The 24,484-nt window shown below is 36.0% G+C and overlaps 1 protein-coding gene across 3 annotated transcripts in view; it reads left to right on the top strand.

The window, feature by feature from the left end:
* The first annotated feature begins 5,843 nt into the window (after nucleotides 1-5,843).
* Nucleotides 5,844-24,484, top strand: part of LOC5564594 (SH3 and multiple ankyrin repeat domains protein 1) — a 477,542-nt gene continuing 458,901 nt past the window's right edge. For all 3 annotated transcript variants that reach the window (XM_021849067.1, XM_021849069.1, XM_021849066.1), the window contains exon 1: nucleotides 5,844-7,483. The gene's annotated coding sequence lies outside the window, so the exon portion shown is untranslated. The remainder of the gene's footprint in view (nucleotides 7,484-24,484) is intronic.

Raw genomic sequence — 24,484 nt, 5'->3', positions numbered from 1 at the left:
AAAAAATTCCAAATCTTGAAAAATTTCTGAACTCCTAGAGTAGTTCTTGAAAAAATGTTGGATCAATTTCTTAGTTTAAAATAATGCATTGCTCCGGTTAGATTCCAAGAAGCCAATGACAAAATATCTCATCAATGAACTGTGACTTTCTTGAAATGCTTAATTTCTGAAAGAACCGCTGACACCGAAAATTGTTTTGAAATGATTCTCTTAAAAAAGTATTGTGTGATCCAACCATTCATATAATAATTAGTTCTAAAATTATTCTAGGGAAATCGGCGGAAAAATTTCCGCAGAAATTATTGTAAACAGGTTAAATACAATATATTTAAAAATTCTTGGCTGAAGTTCTAAGGAAATTATTAGAGAATTAATGGATAACACGCTCTTGATAATTATGGAGGAATATAATGGAGTAATACCTAACAAAACTTTAAGTTGAATGTTGAGAAATGTCTAAAGATGTTTCTAACAAAAAAAAAATAAAAAATCTCTTGGAAAATTTTTAAAATAAAATCCGGCAAAATTATGATCAACGATCAACGATCAACTGATGGAACATACACTTCGTAGTTGCTACTTAGTGATCAATCAGGATAGTGATATTGCACAGAAAACCACTCAGATGAAGCTTGGGTTTTAGCTCTTTTCCATCTTCAATGTACAATCACACTACCCTCGATATTTTTCGATTGATAACGGCGCTGGCCACGTCCTTATGTCCACCGGGGGAGAGGAAGGAAGTTAATTAGTTAGCTGTTGTTACTAGAAAACCGGAGAATCTCTTGCATTTCCCACAGCTACCTTGGAGGTAGGAGTGTTTTGTTAGTGATGGATGAGGTATTCGACCGTATGGATACCACTGTGCGAAGCGGTTAAGTCGATATATTCAATTGTAGCGATAGATAGAACTGATGATGTTTGCGGCATAATGACGCAGAGAGATAGAGAAAGACAGCTATTAGAAAGAGTGTTACAAATATGTGAAAGGGACGGGCCTGGGATTGAACCCACGAACTTCTGCTTGCAAAGCAGAAGCGATAGCTATTAGACCACCAACCCCGTCTCTCAAAATAAAATCCGGCAAAATTCCCTACAAAAACTTTGAAAAAAAATATCAAAAAGAATGACTAGAGACATTCTTGGATGAATTCCATAATAGATTTCCAAGAGCTGATTCGGGCAATTTCGTGAAGTTAGTAATTTTGAGGAAGAAATCTGTATGATACCTCGCCCAGAATCAAAAAAAGGTAGTTCTGAATCTAATTTTTAAAAAAATATTGATTAAATATCTGGAAACTCCTCATGATCATGCTGATATGTACCCTAGATATAAATTAAAGAATTGTTGGAAAGCATGGAAGATGCTCTGAATGAAATAATGGAAATTGTGAAAGATATGTTAAAAGAATACCATGCGGTGATTTTGGAAGGATTTCTGTAGGGACTGTTGAAGGGATTTACCAAAGGAAGTTCTTTAAAGAAACCAAGAACATTGAACTAATTAAGATGTAAGATTTACCAAATCAAAAATAAAAAAGGATGCTGACTGAAAACAAAACGACTTCACATCAAGAAAATCATAAAAAAGTACAATAGCTAACAATCCACGGAAACTAAGAAATTTTTGAAAACCACGGTCTTACGACAGATTTTACACCCGCGACATCAGAACACGCTGGGCCTCCCTTAGGCCCCTCTAGTGAAAATCGTAGCAACGTCAATGATTGCGGTGTGTAATTTTCCACAGAAGTAGGTATATCGTCATTCTTTAAAAGTCAAGGTCCAGTATATAATTAGATTTATCTTGAATCGATAAACCTGCTCTATGCAATTGTTTTGGTTCTATACATGAAAATTCACGCTTATGAAATTCGTTCCATAGATAGAACACCGGTGGAAATATCTTGATGCATTATTTAAAAAAGCAGTTTAAAATTAAAAAAAAATTGAATCTCACTTCCAAAACATTCCTTATAATCCTTATGGTAATAATAGTGCTCTGTGAAATTTTAAGCTTTTTCGATGTTGATTTAAAGGTGGCCCAAAGACGATGTAGGTTTATATGAAACATACTATGGAGAAAATTTGAAAAATGTTCTAAGAACGTAAGTACAAATTTATTATCCCATAGCTAAAACCCCAGGGGGCCAGATAGCCGTAGCGGTAAACGCGCAGCTATTCAGCAAGACTAAGCTGAGGGTCGTGGGTTCGAATCCCACCGGTCGAGGATCTTTTCGGGTTGGAAACTTTCTCGACCTCCCAGGGCATAGAGTATCTTCGTACCTGCAAAAATGGTCATTGGCATAGTAAGCTCTCAGTTAATAACTGTGGAAGTGCTCATAAGAACACTAAGCTGAGAAGCAGGCTCTGTCCCAGTGGGGACGTAACGCCAGAAAGAAGAAGAAGAAGCTAAAACTGATACTTTAAACCATAATAAAAAAAAGTTGCTGAAGAAACAAGCTAATTTTGTTTGGGATTTTTTCTCTTCTCCCATTCGTCGTATTGAGGTGCTCTCTTAGGCAACTTCTTTTATCAAGCATTTTTTTTATCAAAAATAAATACAGTACAAGCATTTGATGATTGATCTACTTACTATAGCAACAGGTAGTCATTCGCAAATCATATCCGAGGGGCAGAAAAATGAAGCAGAAAGTTTTGAGGTCAGTATTTTTTCTTTTTTTTTGACTGATATCAGTTGGAAAATATTCAGCAAATCAGGTAAATACACCTAGAGTTTCAGAAATCGTCCTGAAAATTGCTTCAAAAAGCCGTCCATAGTTTTCTTTAATTATTTATCTATAAACTAGTGCAGAAACGAGAATTCCTCAAAATATGTTCAAGTATTCAACGCTTAAAGATTTACGAATTTCGTTTACGAAACTTCTCCAGATAGCATTATATCAGGAATGACTGCAGTGCATACTCCTACCATGGAAGTTTCTCTGCATAAAACTAGGAGTTTTTGTAGGAACGCTTCAGGTTTTCTTTAAAAACAGCATCCATTCAAATTATTCAACCATGGTGTTTTTTGCAACTCTAAGGCTGATACAAATATTAATTTTCTTTTATGTCCGAGACCACTTGGAAGGTACGGGGGGGGGGGGGGTCATAAAAATATATAAGGAACAAAAAATAAAAAATAAAAATGAAGAAAAGTTATTTTTTCGAATTTTTTATTTTTAACGATAGTTGTTTAACTTTTTCCAATCATCATCTGGATCATTATTTTACCTGATTTTTACTCTAAAAATAAAAAAAAAACCTAACTGATGTCAAAAAAATGATGAATCTTTTTTTCTCCCCTTCAAAATTTTCGGATTTTTGAAGGGGAGGGTGACATAAAAGAAAATTAATATTTGAATCAGCCTTATGTATTTCTCAAAAATTCGACCTAACATTCGTTTTAGAACACTCATGAGAATTGCTCAGAAAACACATCCATTGATTTTTCCTAAAACTAAGTAGCAAAAACAGATTCAATGATTCTTCCTAAGAGATAGAGTAGTAAAATTGGTTGATATTATATCTCACACTAACAGCATTACGGACACCCTGCAGATTATCCTAACAGCAATATATGGGAAAGATAATTTCACATTGAAAACAATAACAAATCAATGTCAATGTATGTAACTTGTTCAATACATCTATATGTAAACGCAAAATAAGATTTTCAATAATTTCTAAGCAATTGCTTCGTACTGAGATACGTAAAATTATTTTTTTGCAAACGTTATTTCCCTCGCGGCCCTCAACGCTAGTCATACTACAGATGTTTTCTCCCTCAAATCTATAATAGATGATTCAAACGTCGTATAATAATTGGAAGTAACCTAAAGGTCATTGGCTTCAAGTAAGGCTGAAAATAGAAAATTATACGGTCCAAAACCAGTGAGTTCTATGAACATTTCTCTTCCATTATTAAGATCGAAAAACGGCTCTCTTTAAGACCACTCAACACGTTTGGCTTGGTTATACAAATATTTGAAATTGATAATGTGTCAAACTTACTGCTCAAGACTATAATAAGTTAATATGTTAAACCATGCAAGAATACTGAATTTATTCCGCATGATTGCATAGAGCCATGCCAGTTTGCCAGTTTGTTCAGATAATTAGCGGACAACCTGTAAGTACAAGAAGCTCGTGTACTATACTTCCATTTACCGATTTTTTAAAATACAAGGTATATGACCATTAATTACGTTAGCCAGTTTTTCAACTATTTTAGGAGGTTTTTGATGAGTACTTATTGGGATATTTCTTAATCAGGATATTGAAGATAGCCCAATTTATTTGTCCTCATCTAGAAGATCTCTGTTTACCAGCTCTAGTAAAAAATACTTGAGAAATTCCTCGATGATGTTCCGGGTGAAGCGTTCATGGATATTCTTCGATTTATCTATGAGTCCCTGGTGAAAGTCCTGCAAAAATTCATGGAAATACTTGAGCATTTATTTGAAGAAAGCTTAGAAGAAGTTTCTGGAAACAATTCTCGAGGAATCTATTGGAGAGATGTTGTAGGAGAGAGTATGAGGGAATTATATGAAATAATCAAAAATCACTGATGCACTTTAAAAATACCTGTTCGATAATTCTCTAAAAATCTGATAACCGTGGAGGTGTTCGTGAAGGAATCATTTTATTTGTCAGGATTAAACCCTGTAGAAATTTCTTGTCAAATTCCTGAAGCTATTACTATGATCCTCGATGAACTTATACTAAAAAGTAATTCATCATCAAAAGAAGAAGAGAATTTTAATCAAATGAATCTTTAACAAATCTTATTGCATGACCAAGTTAGAATAAACAAAGATTATTCCAGTTATCCGTAGAACGCACATAGTTCGTTTGTAATTGATACTAGATCAGGACAAATTTTGTTCATAGTTTGATGAACTGGCTAATTAAGTTTATTAGTGTGTGTGTGTAATCCTTCTAACCCCCACTGTCCGGCAGTGGTATTATGGAAGAAAACTTTCTGCACTTCAGAACATTCCTTGTTTGCAAAAAGTTTTAGTCCGGGAGTTAGATGGCGATAGCTCTATTGCAGATCCCATGACCCATTTCAGAATGGCTGGAGAGACACGTCCATTCAGAAGTCACTTTCACTTACAATAAGCCCCGCATGTATATTGTCTTTATCAAATGGATAATGGCAATATATTCACGCTTCCTGGTTTAAAGATTTCATCTTTATACCTGGCGCGTATTTAGTTAATATTCATGATAATATGCATGTTAATACCGAATGGTGGCTAATTAAGTTTATATGCTCATAAATTAAAAAAAAAAAAATTGTTGTCCATTTAATCAAATATCTACATTCTCGTTCAACATTCTACTACAGTAAATGATTTACTGTCATAACATCTACATAAAAGTTCGTCTTTATAAATGTTAACCACAACATAGAAATTACTTTCTTCGAAATTCATTTCTACCACTTCCGAGTTGCATTTTATCTGCCCACACTGTTCGCGAGCTTTCAAAGCTCTGCTCCGCCGTCAATCTCTCCGCAGAGAATTTAAATACCTCAGCAAAAAACCTGTTCCTCCATCGCTATCTCCTTTTGCGCTTATTCCTCTCATTTATCACCTGGACGGCCCTTTTTGCACCTTCGCTCTGAACGCATTCTTCGATCTCCTTCCAAGCAGTTCCAAGCGAAATTCCAACAACAACCACCTCCTCCTCAGCAACTGCGAGCGAGCAGCAGAGCAGAGCCGAAAGCTCCGCACATTCTCCCATTCTCGCGCAATCTGCTCCGGTCGGGTATCTCCTTCTCCTTCCGTCCAACGCAACGGTTCGCTAGGTCGTCGTCATCGTCGTCGGCTCACTGCAAACCGCTACGCGAGCGAGATTCAGTCCAAGTTGGAACGCCGTTCGGTGAACTCGCAGCCTGTGTCTAGCTTTCGCGCGTATCGTCGGCTTCATCATTCGAAGGCACTTGCTTCGGAGAGATAATTTTTTTTACTGTGCAAAGGGGCGAAAGGTGTCGGTGTGAGTGAGTGTGCGTGTGTAACAAGGCGTCCTTGTGCCTCCTCCTCGCTCGGTTCTTATGAGTGGGTGATGTTGCCGCTGGAACGTGTTTCGATGGTTCCCCGAGATGTGCGTTGAGTAACTAGATCATCATCTACGATGATGTGACTGATAGTAGTGGAGTGTGAGTTTCCGTGACAGTTTTGCACACACCCGGTCTGAGGGTTTCGTGCAGTGGTGTGCATATCCCGTTTACAACATACTGGTGCACATGCGTGCACTTCGATCCACCGAAATGCTACCGAAGTAGAATACAGTAGGCTGGGTGGAAAAACAGCAATGCTTGCCAGTGCCTACTGCGGTCGTCGGCGCGTTCGAGTGTTGGTGAATGCTGGCTAAAGGATTCCTTCGTCCGTGCCGAAATAAAAAACCGTGTGAGATGAAGGGATACCAAATTCAATTATAGCACCAAAGTGGATTTCGAATGCGAACGGTGAGTTCGAGCGAAACGAAGAGAATTTGCACAATTCCGACTGGATTACCGGGAACAAGTGAGTGGATTACCGAGGTCGAATTTCTATCGAAAAAAAAGGTGCCAAGTGCGAAGAAAATTTCGTGTCTGGTCGACAACAAGGGAGGCAGACACAAACACAAACCGAAACCAGAGAAGAAAATAATCAATAACTCGGATGTTTTGATCGGCTTTGTGAGTGTGCCAGAAAAGGGCGATACGAAGATATCGGTGGCGGTGCCTTTTGACAACAGCAGCCTCCACAACTTGAAACAGGGGGGATGCCAAGTGCAAATTCGAGTCCCCTCAAACAAAAGTGCTTCAATCAGGGCCTACTTAGTGAGCCGTGCAGCTCCAAAGGAAGAAATTGTACCGGAAAAGGGTCCAATTACGTTTACGGCAGTTGTTGAATAACCACGGTTTGCATATTTTTGTGGTGATTAGTGCGAAAGAAGAAAAAGTTTTCCAAGCGGGGCCTAAAATGATGAAAAGTTGCCCCCCTCGGAGCTAACGAGAGTGAAATTTGGGCATTATTCGACCTTACGTCAGTTTGCCGCGAAGAGATGCGCGAAACACGGGTGCTATTGAAAGAGGTGAATTGATTGGCGATTTGCTGTTGTGATCCCTCCTAAGCCGGGTTATCGAGAGCCGCAGTTTTTTCGGAAATGCAATCGAGTGAACCGTGATGGAGATGATTTATGATTAGATTTATTGATAATGATGTGGGGGTAGAGTGAAGAGGATGCAAGAAGGCAGTAGCAACTGAGTTGTTCGAGAAAAAAAAGTGAAGATTTTTTTTGCGGTGTACATTTGGACAAGGCATCAGGACAGGTGAACGGTTGATTTGGCGGAATTGAGCTGAAAAAAATCGGCATCTGTTGGATAACACACGAAACAAACAGAGGCTGTAAAGAAACCATTGGAACTGTTTGCAGTATTCTCCCGTACGTGATACAACGAGAAAAGAGCTCAACTACTACAAAAATACAGGTCGGTTCTTTTCATAGTTATTTGTCCTAATAATATTTATATCACAGAGTAATGGGAACATTTAATGACGTTAGTAGTGCTCTTCAAGATATTTCGCAATCGGATATCCTGATAACCCAACCTTCTGATTTTCAGAAACGAGAAATCAAAATTATGAAAAGCAAAATTCCAATAGTGAGAGAATCTGCCTTTTTCGAAAACATCTTAAATTTTGAACAAAAAAAAAACCTCAGGAGCCGATTCTAACGCTGAGGGAGAAAAACAAATAATTTTTTTGCAATTTCTCATCGTAATAGGCTGTTTTTCATCACGCCAATCTGTCATGAAACGGCCTACTTTCCTGCACTGAAGCAGTGCGGGAATAGTCATTACGCAACTGAAACAAGTGCTGTAATGATTCATTACGCAACGCTTTGTCATTACGCAACTGTTTTGAGTTGCGTTATGAATCATAACACAACAATTTTTCAAAAATTGTAAAATAATGGCAAATGCATTCCGATATCATTTCTGATACCCTCAAGTGGTCTTCTACGAAATTGCAAAAAATGTTGTACGTAACTCGTTGCAGAACTTGATTTTTACAGCACTCTTCGTAATTATCCTACTCGGCAAGCCTCATAGGATAAATTCACGACTCATGCTGTAAAAATCATCATTCTCCAACTTGTTCCGTAAACTACTATTACTTAACTGCGAAATTCAGAAACATGAAAGCACGTGGCATATATGTAATTTGTCACTTTCTCTTCAAGAAAGTTACGGAGAGAAGCTTGCCTTTCTTAGTAAATATATTTATAAAATATTTTCAGCTAAAAGTGGAAAAATGCCAAAGTCGTAACAATTAAAAAAAACAGACAGACGCTTTAAACTATCGGTCAATCACCGTCACCACATCAATGATATTTTTAACAGACTGATAGTTCACATGAATTAAAGATTGTCAAACAGTTGTGAATAGGAAAAAGTGTTCAAAACCCTTTAGCTTTATGGTAAAGGTAAATGAAGAAAAATTTGTTACGCGTTCAAAACACTTTTTTTGCAATTTCTCATTGTAATAGGCTGTTCTTCATCACGCCAATCTGTCATGAAGCGGTCTACTTTCCTGTACTGAAGTATGCAGTGTGGTAATAGTAATTACGCAACTGAAACCAGTGCTGTTATGATTCATTACGCAACTGTTTTGAGTGGCGTAATGAATCATTACACAACATTTTTTAAGAAATTGTAAAATAATGGTGAATGCATTCCGATATAATTTCTGATACTCTCAAGTGGCCTACGAAATGGCAACAAGTGTTTTACGTAAGGGGCTGTCCATTTATTACGTAAGACAATTTTGGACGTTTTCCAAACCCCCCTCCCTCCCATGATAAGATTTTTTGTATGCAAATTAAAAATTATGTGTATGGCGAGTAAGAAATCTCAAATCCCTTACGTTATTAATGGACGACCCCTAACTCGTTGCAGAACTCGATTTTTGTAGGATAAATTTACGACTTGTGCTGTAAAAATCATCATTCTGCAACTTTTTCCGTAAACTACTATTTCTCATTTACATTTTACGAATACATTATTGTTTAAAATATACAAATCAATTGTGCAAGATTTAAGCATAGGTTTAGGCATTGATATGAGTCTTCTAATAAATGACAAACAACAACAAAATACCAACATTGAGCAAAATGTCAAGAAACTAAGTTCAAGCACATTTTGGTTATTATGTTTTCATTCTTATGTTCCAGAATATAACATTTATCTATCTAGATTTTGTTTTTCTAATTAATATTATGGTGATAGTGTTGGAGTCAGTATCTAATTTATATAATGTTCTTTGATCTTAGAGATTTCAAAGTTATCCAAATACTACGACAAAACCTATACACTTAAAGAAATACTTAACAGAAATTCTATGTTAGGTTCTTAAACTGTATGTATTCAATACAGAAAACATGAAATTTGAATACGAATAGAACGTGAATACCGTTTTGATTCGAATCCCGGACAGCTTCAAATTCCGGACACAAAATGTGCCGTTAAAAAGTTCCGAACTCGAAAGATGATTTTTATAAACATTTTAAATAGCAACCCATAAAAATTTACAATGTTCAACTAGTTTTGACGTCTTTCTAACGGCTTAGTGCGTTTAATTAATGATGCGAATATTCTAATTGTGTTTTTCAAGAGTTGTCCGGAATTCGAATCAAAGTGTCCGCAATATGAAACAAAAGTGTGGTTGTGTCCGGAATAAAAAAACATGAAGAGGCCGAACACTTTAAATGATTAAAGTGAATTAAAGATGTGGAATCCGAAACTTCACCCACCATTCGAACTTTTGCTGTTTACAAGGCCTGATTACGCTAAAGTTTTGTACAGAACGATTGAATTTATATGTGTTGTACTTCACTGAAGCCTTAAGTGTCCGTAATATGAATCAAAACGGTACTCTTGAATATTTCACTAAAAACTTGTTCATGCGCAGAATTTGTTCTTAAACCTAAGCCAGTTTCGCTTAAAAAAAATGCTAAGTAGGTTTTGTTCAGAAACATGAGAACAATTTGCATAAAATTAAGAGCAGAATTTGCGCAAAATCCTGAACAAAATTTGCTCAGAATTTGCCGAAAATCCTAAGCTGGATTCACTCTGAATGCTCTGTAAGCAAAGTTTTATCAGAATTCCAAGTAGGATTCGCTTAGAATCTTTAAAAGAGTTTACTCAGAATACTGAGTAAGATGAATTCGGAACAACAGGATTTACTCAGGATCCTGCACATGTGTCGCTCGGAATTCTGAAGAAGATTCATTTAGAATCCTGAACAGGATTCGCTAAGAGTGCTGAGCAAGATTTACTCAGAATTTTGAACAGAATTTGCTCAGAATAGTGAACAGAATGTTGAGCATTATTTGCTCATAATCATGAGCGGGATTTGCTTATGATGCGGTAAAGAGAATGCTTTCAGAATCCTGAGCTGAATTCGCTCAGAACAAGAATCTTAAGCAAGATTCGTTCAGAACTCTAAGTAGGATTCGTTTAATATCCTGTTGTTGTTGTTGTAGACATTTGGGATATTTGAAATTATGGAAATACGAGAAAATGAGTCAAACAGATGAGCCAACTCATCCATGAGTTTTGACTCTGAAAGTTTCCCCCTTGAATTCATTTGCATTTGCCCATACATTGTTCAAATTTTTAATTTATTAAATTTTATTTGCGGCATAAGATCGTACTCAATACCTCAATATTATGCTTATTCTACTCATGTTTTAAAATTCAAGTTGTTGAACATTTAGATTTACTTACTTAGTTTTGAGTCGATTGAATTGGTGTAGGGTTGGTAGGAGGTCTTTTTCAAGCAACTTGGTCTCTATTTTAATGCACGTCTCTACAAAGTCTCTGTTTTTAATGTAAGGTCTCTAATAATTACCTTAGAGTCCAGGATTCATTGCAAAATTCTACAGGCTTCAGAGAAAGATTCAAAGACTTTATCGCAGCTATTCAGAATAGGATCTCTCTAGAATTTTTTAGAGATTTCTCCCAGAAATTCTTACAGCGATTTTCCAAAAGATGCTTAGAAGGTTTTCTCCAGAATTTTCTCCAGGAAATCCTTGTGCAACGAGACCAAACCCCGGAAGTTTCCACGGGGATAACCCAGATTTTTTCCAAAGACTATAATAGGAGTTCTTCCAGATATTTTTTTACTAATCCTTCATTCGAATTCTACAGTTGTTACTCTAGGAGATCTTACAAAGTTTTTTTTAAGATGTTCGAAACATAAATCTTTGAGGATATACTAAGGAAATTGATGGAGGAATCACCGGATAAAATTCGGATACCGGAATTCGGAAATCAGGATGCCTTACCACTTATGTATATTCTGTTGGTATTCTTGGAGACATCTGGATTTATTCTTGAGTTATCTGAAACAAAATTCTTAAAGGAATTTCACGAGAAATAATCACTCAATGAACTTCTGGAGAAATCCTCAGAATAATCTTTGGGTAAATGCCTGAATTCTCACAAAATTCTTAGAGAAAATAATGAAAAATACATACAGTAATACAAGCAGTAATACAATCGTACCGTCACAAGCAAGTACAAAACAAGAGAAATGCCTGGTCTGATTCTATTGTGATGAATCAAACGCTAATCTCCTGGATGCTATTACGTTTAACTTTTCTGTTTCCAGAATGGTCCATTTTCGGTCTCGTTTTGGTTTCTGTCTGATCTCTTATTCAAGCTAGAAGTATCGAAAGTTCCTATATTCAAGGTACTTATTCATATGCAGCCATTCCATGAAAAACCGATCTAGTGGGTCTCCGAATTCCGTGAAAATTTGCTATTTTGTTCCTTATCCGAAATAAGGATACACGTATTTTTGGATTTTTTGATTAGGGTGACCATTTCCGAAATAGGGTGACCAGAAAAATCGCGATTTTGCCAAATTTTTATTTTTAAAAACATTATAACTTTTGAACCATTCGACCGATTTTCAATCTTTTTGGACGAAATGAAGGCTAAACATTTTGACTTTTCAGGAAAAATATGAAATTTCACAAAAATTGTGTTTTTTACATTAAAAAACTCAATAGTTTCCGTTTTTTTCGTGTTTTGAAGGCCTCGGGACCAAAGGGGCTATCTATTTTTTCTGAAAAGTTGAGACCTTAAGCTTTCATTCCATAAAAAAAGATTGGAAATCGGTTGAGCTGTTCAAAAGTTATGATTTTTTTTAAACATTACAAATCTAATGCGCTGAGATCTACAGTGTGTGCCGATGAAAAATGACTGATTTTGTATTTTCAAAAAAATATATCTCAAAAACTAAAAAACATACATCGCTGAAAATTTGACAGTTTACGTAACATTTTCTGAACTTTTAAGAAAAGAGCAGCAATAGCCCCTTTGGTCCCGAGGCCTACAAAACACAAAAAAACGTAAGAGGAAACTCATGTTCATGCAAAACCACTCAATCACACTCAAGCCGTCAAAAATGATTCAATCATTAACCCGTCAAAAAACTCGTGATAACTAGATGTTGTTGCTGACATTTGGAACATTAGAAATTATGAAAATATGAGGTAATGAGTCAAACAGACGAGCCAAAACTAATCCATGAGTTTTTGAATGGCATCTCACGCATGAAAAACCTCAATCGTGAGTTATGAAGATTTGTGTTTTTGACAACACTGATTCTGAGATAGGTTCGCTCAAAAATCTAAATGCAGGATTCCCTCAGGAATCTTAGTAGGATAGACTCTGAAAGCTTCCCCTTTGAATTAATTTGCATTGGAAATACGTTGCTCTAATTTTAAATTTATTCCACAGGTTCTTCAAGAATTACGTCTCACAAGTCTCGAGGAAAAACTTCAAGAAATCTTCTAGTGATTTGTCCAAAGATATTACAGTCGCCTCTCCACATCTCGATATCGAAGGGACCATCGAGATAGGGAGAGATCGAGACATAGTACATTAATTTAATGAACACTAGATTGAAAATCACATTGTTACTAGGAAAATAATAAAAAAAACAAACTCCATTTCGAGTTTCCAAATTGTTCTATATCACTTAAATCTGGTCTAGTAACCTTTGATAATGTGCATATTGACATATGGAGAGAAAATTTGGAACAAAAATCAACAGAAACACATCGAGATATGGAGAGAGAGAGAAATCGTATGCAAAATGAAGAGACCGAAGCAATCATCGACAAAGGGAGAGATATCGAGATGTGGAGAGTCGACTGTATATGAAATACTTTCAAGGATCTCTCTAGAAACTTTTCTATCAATTCTCCCAGAAATTCTTACAGCGATTTTCCAAAAGATGCTTAGAAGATTTTCTCCAGAATTTTCTCCAGGAAATCCTTGTGCAACGAAGGAAGTTTCCACGGAGATAACCCAGATTTTTTCCAAAGACTATACTAGGAGTTCTTCCAGATATTTTTTTACTAATCCTTCATCCGAATTCTACAGTTGTTACTCTAGGAGATCTTACAAAGTTTTTTTTTTTGAAGATGTTCGAAACATAAATCTTTGAGGATATACTAAGCAAATTGATGGAAGAATCACCGGATAAAATTCGGATACCGGAATCAGGAATCTGGATACCGGAATCCGGAAATCAGGATGCCTTACCACCTATGTAAATTTTGTTGGTATTCTTGGAGACATCTGGATTTATTCTTGAGATATCTGAAACAAAATACTTGAAGGAATTTCACGAGAAATAATCACTCAATGAACTTCTGGAGAAATCCTCAGAATAATTTGAAAAAATGCCTGAATTCTCACAAAATTCTTAGAGAACATAATGAAAAATACATATAGTAATACAAGCAGTAATACAATCGTACCGTCATAAGCAAGTACAAAACAAGAGAAATGCCAGGTCTGATTCTATTATGATGAATCAAACGCTAATCTTCTGGATGCTATTACGTTTAACTTTTCTGTTTCCAGAATGGTCCATTTTCGGTCTCGTTTTGGTTTCTGTCTGATTCTGTCTGATTATTCAAGCTAGAAGTATCGAAAGTTCCTATATTCAAGGTACTTATTCATATGATTAATTTATATTACTTGATCTGCAGAAGAATAAATTGCATTCGAACTTAGGGCCGATTTCTTCACCTTCGCTTAAGCCGTAAACCACGTTTACCCATACGATTAAACCAGGTTTAAGGCCTAAGCGGTGGTGAAGAAACCGCTTATTAGTCTTATTATCATAACAGTTGAAAAAATCACAAGAGAAAATCTTAAGGACTTAAAGCAAAAAATGGCACCCTACTTGTTTATCCAAATTGTTTTTGAATCTTTTCTTATTTCTCGTTAATCAACAAAATCCTATTCTGAATGCTCCAATATTTTGTTTTAATTATTTTATTTGAGTTCATTTGTATAAATTTTGCCCTTTATTCTGTATTGAATTATTGAATCTTAAAAGTATGTACTATTGAATTGTTTATACTTATTCGTAAAATTTTAACAATAAATATGTTTTTGAGAGAGCCCGGGGGCCATGGCCCCCTCGATGACCTCTTCAGCAAATTTTGACAGCTGTGTTGATTTAACATTTAACAGCACAATAGGCAGTTTAAACTTTTACTGAGATTTTTGTCAAAATCTCAGCTTTTGGATTCTCGGCGAAATAAATTAAGATTGTACATTTAATGAAATCACAAATAACATCTTTTTTAATTAAAACTACATTTAGAAGTTAGTTGTGATCTATTGGAAAAGTTGCATCAAATAATAGCTTTCAATATTGAAAAACAAAAATAATTCAATTGAAGGGCTTGTTTGACCAATACACATTGAGTGGCTACATACAAAGAATGTGTCTGGATCATATATGAAGTTACCATGATATCAATGGAAACAAAGAACGACGATCATCCATTGATTTCACATATAGTTTCCATTTGCAAACCCCATGGCAAAAATCCATATAGCACATGATCAAATGGGAACTTTATCTTGAGTGTTGTTATAGGAGTAAGAGTTTTCCTGAGATATGAGCCCGACTCGATCGTTAGAAGCCTGAACAGAATTTGCTCAATTTCCACAGGCTCACTGAGAATGCTGAGCATCTCAAAATTTCGCATAAAAGCACCTAAATAAACTTTTATTTTAAGTAAACCCTTTGCATTCCGTATCTACTAGTAATCCGTCACGTTTCACTAGCCTACTGGACTGCCATCGCACCAATCTGTCTCCTTGATGAATCGACCTCGTCACAGACTGCACCAAGCTTTCGCGCTGCGTTTGTCTATAATTCTTCAGCGCATTCGCACCACCACAGATTAACTAGGAAAAAAAGCACCAGCCGTACAAAAACAACGTCAGATTGCAATCCATCCAATTCAATCCAATCCAATCAACCCTTGCTGCGGCGGTCTGAGCTGCGGCAAGGTTGTCTCAACGTCCAGCAGCAGCAGAAATATGGTGGCTAATAACGCGCATGCATCAACACTCGGATCAGAAACTCGAAAACCTGTTTCTCCGAGCGCGCGCTTACACGCATAGAAAATTGTACGCGTTGGAACAATAATGATCTTGGGGTCCTAGAGTCCTAACTCAATTGGACCAAAAGCTTCAGCTTACATCAAAAATACATGTTTGCTTAATTTTCTTATGTGTTATATTGTTTTGAATCCAAAAAAACTTTTTTTGTTTTCTGAGTTTATGCCACACCCCTAGATCTAAACTTACATTTTGGATGGATAATGTTTTCCGTGTAATTTCCGAAATGTCAGATAAGAACAACCCAGTGTTAAAAAGCAAAACTCTAGTGGGTTTTTGTCAGCGAAGTGAACTTCAAACATGATCAAAGGTGTCAATGTTACAGTTTTGATGCATTTTTCAAACTAAATTTTAATTATGAATTAGCTGTTATTTGAGCAGGAAAAATTGCCGAAGTAATTGCAAGAACGCGCATGTTCTAGTTATGAAATAAAAACAAATTTCCATTAAACATCTGTTTTAATTCTTAGTTTTGTAGAATTCTGATTCCAAGTTGCATAAAACTAGCAGCAAACGGTTTCAACGGTTCAACATTTTTTTTAATTCAATTTCATAGTTTACTGTGACAGCTATTCTCACTTGGTTCGAGATTGAATCTCCATTCAATATTCAAGCATCTTAGAATTGAATTACTTTGAATAACTTTTGTAATAATAACACTTACAAATATCGTTAAAATTCTTTATCGGAAGCACAAAGAATATTGTAAATCGTCAAGCTATCATATTTGGCAAATTCTAAAAAAATATCATGTTTTTTCAAGATGTTTTTTGTCAACACAACAAGCGCTCTTGTTTAAGTCAGCACATAGTGAAATTCTTGTTGACTTTATGTAAAATATAGTAGATTTACATTTCTCTGTGTGTACCAAGGTACTTTTCGCCACTTGCCTCCACCTCGCGATCTCCGCGATCCACGGCCTACTCGGCTGCGGTGAGATCAGATCGCGATCCGTCGCAGCAGCTAGCAGTGAGACGAATTTTTCACCATTCATTCGATCGCGGCGCATAAAAACGGGGCTTCTGAGTCTCCCCCAGAGCCCCCTTTGGATTCGAGATCCCGACCAAATATGGCCAGTGCCAATCAGTTGGCTGGTTGAGTCAAATGCCAACGCAATGAGTGCCAATAACGACAGTGGTGACGTTTCTCGAAAATTGCCTCTAAGAATCCTTTATCCGAAAGCTCAAGGTTTCGGGTAATTTTCATAATTTGGCCGATTTTGGTGATGGTCTTCAGTTGAGCGGTCCTTCATGGGAAATTGTCGCTGGAACAACAGGTTGATTACTAAGGTGGCCCATTTTATATGAAAAAAGTCAAGTCGTGAAATTCTTAAGCTGCACTTTCCAAATAAGTTTATTGGGAAACTGTGAAAAAATTGAGAGGAATTCATCAACTCTAGAGGGGAAGGCTAACTACATATTAGACCAGAGGATGCTTAGTTTAGAAACTAAGTCATTATTCTAATATATGTTTCAAATAAAAAGTCTCTATTTTAACCAAAATGGTCTTTTCCTAATTCTGTTTGTAGTGAGTCCTCGTGAATACTACTAGAGGGGTGCCTTCCTTAGCCGAGTGGTTAGAGTCCGCGGCTACAAAGCAAAGCCATGCTGAAGGTGTCTGGGTTTGATTCCCGGTCGGTCCAGGATCTTTTCGTATAGGAAATATCCTTGACTTCCCTGGGCATAGAGTATACCTGCCTCACGATATACGAATGCGAAAATGGCAACATTGGCAAAGAAAGCTCTCAGTTAATAATTGTGGAAGTGCTCATTGAACACTAAGCTGAGAAGCAAGCTCTGTCCCAGAGGGGACGTTATGTCAAGAAGAAGAAAAAGAAGAATACTACAAAGAAAATTTTAGATGCTATTACACAGGTTTTTCAGGAATTTATAATTAAAATACTCAAGAAAAAGGATTCAAATGGAATTCTAGTTACTACTTATAGAGATTTCTTATGAAATACTTCCAGGGGATCATCCTTAATGATATCTTCTAGAGATTTCTAGTTCTCTACCCTTAAGGCCGCACGGGACGTCATCGTAATCACCCTATCCATTTCAAGAAGCAAATCCCAAAAACCACTCCATATATCGATGCGGAAATGTATCACTATGATTCTATATACGTAGTGCACAACTCAATAAATTTTCAGCTTCATCGGTTTACTAAAACTCGATATTTGCTTCCACAAAGTTTTTATGATAATTGTTAGAGTGAGACGAAAGATAGGGAAAATAACACGGTCTCCCGTGTCACCTTAACTGCATGTTTGTAACATTCGACATAAGTAGGCATTGAGTACTAAATGGAATGCGGCTCTGCACAAAAATAACTCCCTCTCTTTCACTCTCCCATGAAATTAGTAAACAACAAGGCCAGTAAACGTCAAAATCCCATACAAAATCAAAACAATGCAGAGGCCTATACCAAATGTGCATTTTACGGCAGTAAGAAAATAATTATGCTGAGGCAGTGCTTGATGGAGATACAGTTGAAATTGTTTAAGAGCCATATAACACTTGTTACGTATGATAATAATGTTTCCTGTGCAGTAAAAACACCTGTTCTGGCTGCGATTATCTTCTTTTACGGGTTACGTAACCAGCTTAGTGAACCGTAACTTGCAAAAGGAAACGAAATTTCTACACTGTTGCTTGATAAAGGCTTATCTGACTTCATAGATTCATTATTTTCTTAACAACTAGCGTTAGCGTAGTTACGGTATACTTCGTAGATAAGATACTAGCAATATTCATGTTTCTTTTTAATAATCTCATCCTAACTACTTTCAGGAACAAGGCAGGGGAGTATACCTTGTTCAAATCATAAACAAGAATATTAAAAGCATGAATATCACTATTCCCGGCCATGCCCATCTTTACCGTAACTATAGGGGAAGGAAATGTTGATGTAGCACTTAGGGGCCTATTTTGTAAATCGAGCAGATTGATGTGACTCGTCTGTATTCATTGTCGATCAAAGCAAGCGTGCATATTTCAGATGTCACCCGTCGACTCCCATAGTAAACCAGTCACATAGAGTGACAACTGTCGAGAAACTCGAGTGACAGAGCTGAGTCGAGCGAATTTTTTGGTCGACAGTGACTCCAGTCGAGTCATTTTGATCGACTCGACTTATAAAATAGACCCCTTACTTAATGAGAGGCCACCGACTCAGCGACACCCTCATAAGTGCTACGGAGTTGGTGGTTGGGCAAGGTATATTGTCAGGATTCGCCTAGAAAGCTGGTGATAGACCATAAACATTTGTTGTTTAAGTGTTTTCAATTTAATCTTTTTAATACCGGCAATCAAAAGAGAAAACAATAGTTTATTTATAGTATAAATAGTATTTCGCGAAATTGCTTGTCGATTGTGCAGTAATATTTTTGCTCAATAGCCAGTAAAAAGCAAAACCGATCCCTCCAGAGTCATCGAATTTAAAAATAACGATACGCGAAAAAAAAATCTCCGGCGACAAAAACACGCGCGAAACCGTGAGCTAAATCTATCAGACGACGCAAAACCGAACTGTTCTGCTTGGGCTTCACGAAGCACTACCACATCCATTATTTTCTGAACAACTTCGCCAAAACTCCGCCCGATCCTTTATCGTACAACACTGAGAAGTGTTAAAACTATATCAGTTATATTAAATTAATTAACTCATTACGCGTGGTAAAGATGGACAAATTATGGGTGAAATTATCAAAAAAATCCACGTGCTCGGCTGAGATTTGAACCCAGGACTCTTGTATGCTAGACGAGCGCCTTACCAACTAAGCTACCGAGCCACTTGGTGACTACATCGCTTCCACAACAACTGTATTGTGGAAGAGTAAAGATGTGGGAAGGCTATCAACGTGTCGTTCTCACTCAAGTGACGACATGACTACTACAGAGAGGCAGTAACACTTTAATATAAATTGACCGCGTGGTTTGTAGGGATTTGAATTCTTAACGTCAAATTATATATCAGTTATATCATTTTTTCTAATAAATGCGTTTAAACAATGCCTCAATATTACTTAGAAAACAGATATTCCCAAATTCTTGATATTCTTATTTAATTACAGTCGTTTATTTTACAATATACTTACCGTTAACAAGAAGATTATGTTTATTATGCCCTTTTAGTTTTGATTCATATCGTTAATATTTCAACTTTACGGAACCGTTCGGTCTTTGCAAGCAAAGACCGTTAACGAAAGGAAAACTTTACGAATATAAGCAAGATAATTCAATGAAGTCCTTTGGGATTTGAGATTTTTCTGAGAATTCCTACAAGAATTCCTTCGCCGAGTTTTCCAGTTATTCTTTCAAGTTTTTTTTTCTTCATATGAATTCATTCAAACATTAATTCACTGTTACTCCAAAGAATCGCTCCAAAAAATCTAAAAAGGTGTATTCGAAAAAATGTGCCAGGAATTCCTCAATAAATTCGACCTGGATGTCCTCATGCAGTTCTTCAAGAAATTTCTTATCTGTAGAGCTACCTCCTTAATGTTTTCAAAAAATCTTCAAATTTCCTTGACATCATCTTGAAGACATCCGTGCAAAATTCTTTGAACACTTCTTCAGGATTCTTTTTAAAAGTATCTGTATTGTAATTCCTGAAGGTTGGTTGGTTTGACTTTATTAACGAGATTTTTAGCCCTGGGCTAGTTCATCTCGGGACCAACGGCTTTACTTCCCTTCCGAAGGAAGTCGTCACTATAACTTTTTACGTCATAAGTGACTATGTCGGGGATGGGATTCGATCCCAGGTCCTCGGCGTGATCCTGATGGTATTCGTAGAGAAATCACTGGTTCAAATCTTAAAGCAATACTAGTCGACAATTTTGTAGGAAATCCTCAAAAATCCCCTGATGTAGAGAAACAACTGGTTGAATTCTGAAGGAGATTCTCAACGGAATAAAGTCCTAGAAAAGTTTGGTGGTGAAATTGCTGAGTGAATTGTAGAACTAAGGACTCTCTAGAACAAAATCTGGAACAATATATATGTGTAGGAATACTCGATTTTATCTATGAGTAGATTTCTATGGTTTTCTATTTGAATTCTCGAAAGTATCTACAATGAAATTCTTCAAGGAAGTCGGTGACAACCCACTTAATGGCCTTCAGAAAAATCTTTACTGCAATAGTTCCTGAACAAACACCTGAATTAATTGCTGATCAAATTTCTTGAGAAAATCGTGAAAATATGTATGTACCGTAATTTTGGGTGAAATTGATCATTTTTTAAGGATTTTATTGTCTGTTTTTCATAATAATGACAATACTAAACAACTGAATGCAGAAAAACAAGTACGAGGTTGAGCCTCATTAGCTCATGTACCGAAATTTCCTTACAGATATGATCTTAGTGCTAAATATCATCTCTAAAATAAAAAATCAGGGGATCCCATTTCGGGGTGAAATTGGTCATTGGTCAAAACCTCTATTGTTAGGTTTAAAAATAACTATACATACTCAATTTGGGCTCCCTGAATCCAAATAAGTTTGCTTATTTCTTAACAATGCAATATTTATGGAAATAACGAACGAGCAAAAATTGAAACCACCACTGAAAACGCCTAAATGTAGACAATTTCCTAAGGAATTTCCAAATATCTTTCAAAAATTCAATAATTTGAATAAATTGAGCAAATTGGTACGTATTTCAATAATAAAATCTGTTTCAGGGATATATGTCAAGCATCCTCAGAAACTTTCATGTTGACACTATGTCTAAATCCTTGTTTAAAACTAGAAGTTTATAGATGTATGTCAATAGCACACCGAACACGATTATGGAATTTTACATTATTTTCATAGAAATAAACGTTCTCTTACACAAAAAACTTCACAACGCATAATTCGACAATAGTTAAGGCAAACAACGTTCATTTGATATATGTTGCATTAACATGTGTGCTCTTTTAATGAGATAAAAATCGTGTACAATGTCACACGATTCGGATCAAATTCACCCTACTGGTCAATTTCACCCGAATTTACGGTATATAGTATTTAAAAAATAAAAAAGTTATACCTAAGAAAAACTTAAATTTGGTTTTTACCCAAGAATGGACAGAAAAATAGTTTTTTTTTTCAGTTTACCTGGATCAGGCATTGAATTCTGAAAAAATTGAGAGTATCTCTCTCTTATCGATCTCTGTAACAATCATGTTCCACAATACATCATGGGAACCTGTTTATCATCTTCTATACAGTAGACCTATTCAAATGTCTGGAAGTTGACTGAGGACTAATATTATGATTTTCATGTCAAGATGAACTTCTGGTAAAAATTTCAGTCAATTCGGAGAAAATTTACAGGGTGTCCGCAAATTATCCGTACAAACTTTGAAGGTATGGCTCTATACAATCAAGCATAATAAATTCAATATTCTTGCATGGTTTTAAATATTAGCTTATTATATTCTTAAGAAGTAAGATTGACACATTTCCAACTTCAAATAATTGCAAAGCAACCCAAATGTATTGAGGTGTCTTGAAGGGAGCTGTTTTCCGAGCTTTATGACGGAAGAGGAATGTCCATAGAATTCACTGGACCGTACAATTGTCTATTTCCAGTCTAACTTGAAGCCACTAACCTGTAGATTACTTCAAATAATAATAGGACATTTGGATTCATCTCTTTTAAGTTTAAGGGATAACACATCTCCAGTATAACTAGCGGCCCTCAGGAAAAACGTCTCCGAAAATTTTAGATTTGCCAATCTCAGTAACAAGCAATTATTCCGAAATTTTTGAAAGTTGCATTTTGTGTTAACATATAGATGTATTATAAAAGGTACATGGACATTGATTTTTAATTGTTTTTAATGCGATTACATCTTTCCAATATTTTGCTGTTCGGATAATTTGTGGACACCCTGTAGATGTGCTTCAAATCAATTATGTGTTTTTGGACTATTTTCAAGCTTTGAAAATTCATAACTACTGAACTGAACATTAAAAATTATCGGAACTACCTCTACATAGTAGATTATCCAATTCTACGAACTTTTGTCGTACACGGTTTTATGATTGGAGCAAGTTTAAACATAGTTTGGTTGAGGTTTGTGCTTCAAGGTTCCTGAAAATCACTATTTTTAGGGAGTGGTCTCCCTGAAAAACATACCTGTATGAAAATTTCGGATTTTGAATCTCCAGAACATCATGACTATGTACCGTAATCCGGGGTAACATTGAATTTTTTTTTTTAGTTTTTCTTAAATCTTTCATTTCACAATACAAATGTTACAAGTTTAATATTTTTAAAACAAGTACTGGCACCCACCGCTCCTAACTATGTACTTTATTTTGTTTTTCGAAAGATTTAAACATGTTTAAATATATGTTTTAAGTGATTTTTTGATTCAGCTGATATGGGGTAGCATTGATCACCTATGTAAACAACGTTCGCTAATATTGGAAATGTCGTTACTTACTAAAATCAGGGCCCCTGAAGCCGAATATGAAGACCAAACTCTTACATGTCATTTACTTTTTGAGTTATTTCAAAATTAAAAACACCTTGAACCGCGGAATACGCCTAAAAGTAGGCAATTTCCTCAGGAAATTCTACATTCGTAATATTAATTAGTTTATTTTGCCTAATTCAATAAACTTATGAAAAATTTGACAACGGAATCGTTTTCGGCGATGCCATTTTTAGTAACACCCGCATTTTCCTTGATCACATCGTCTGCGGAACTCATGTGAGACATGAATTTCCGGTAGTGTCAGTGAAAATAATAGAAATCATTGTTTCAAAAAGTTGACAAATTTGCGCATGAACTAAACGCAATTTTGGCAAAAACATTCGTAAATCCGCTGTGGGTGAGCCAAGAATACCACCGTGAGCTTCAAGGAATGTAAAAAATGAACACGTTAGCACTGCTTTTTCTCAGTCGATGATAATGATTGTTTTCAAATCATTCTGAATAGTCACTGAAATCCAATCAAAACAATCATTACTGGGAAAAAAAGCAATGCTAAATTGTTCAATTCATTCATTCGACGGTACATGTGTCATGCACGATTTAACTATCATGAGGTTGGGATGGGTTGTTCGATCTATGGACATTTTTTTGTAATTTATTTCCTAAAGCAACATGTAAGCTGTTAATGATTAATGATTTCATAAATTTATTATGATTGTTTTCCGTTGACTAGGGCCTGGAAAAGTAATGCCAATGTGTGTTTTTATAGCATACATATTTAGAAAACCGTAATTTCTGGGTACTGTAGAGAACAAACCTCGATCAAACGATGTTTAAACAACTTAATTTAAACTTATTAGCGTGTTCTACAAACTTCAACAGAATAAAATTTGCTTTCAATAGGTGGTAATAGCAAGTGATTTTGATTTATGACTATTGAGTTATGATTGTTCAAACCTTAAAATAAGCCTAAAAACACATTTCCAACTTGAAGCATAGTGAAATCTCTATCAAATGAGCTGAAAATTTTACCAAACATTGTTCTTAGCATGAGAATTCAAAATACTGCTTGACCAAAAGATTTTCAGACATTTTTTCAAAAATGAACAGGTCTACTATACAGCTTTGATCAGATAGATACATAATGCGCTCCAAATCTGCTGGACGCTATTAATATTAGATATTAGGGAATTTTCATCAAGGCCTTGAAATACAACACCTACCCCCAATGGTGAATCAGCGAGAAGGATGGGTTTTAACATCCTTCTTTGGGGCTCTCGTGTGCTGCTGTTGTTGGCTCTCGTGTGCTTGTGTCTCAAGCTTGTTGCCGATCATGGACAGATGGGATGTTTTTCTTTGCTTGCTTAGATCGTACTTCGAAATCAACTTGAAAGAATCGGCGATGCCAGTTATAAAGTTGTTAATTATGATCGGTTCGTTGCAGTCTCTCTCTCTTGGTAGAAGAAAGTTCGAATCAGCGGCGCAAAAGTTCGACCCATATATAATCTCATGGAAAAATTAGCAAATCATCTCAAATCCTCATATTATATTTA

The sequence above is a fragment of the Aedes aegypti genome, chromosome 3, assembly GCF_002204515.2.
Source record: "Aedes aegypti strain LVP_AGWG chromosome 3, AaegL5.0 Primary Assembly, whole genome shotgun sequence".
Classification (NCBI taxonomy): domain Eukaryota; kingdom Metazoa; phylum Arthropoda; class Insecta; order Diptera; family Culicidae; genus Aedes; species Aedes aegypti.
The sequence above is the reverse complement of the archived record's forward strand: the minus strand, read 5'-3'. Positions and strand labels throughout refer to the sequence as shown.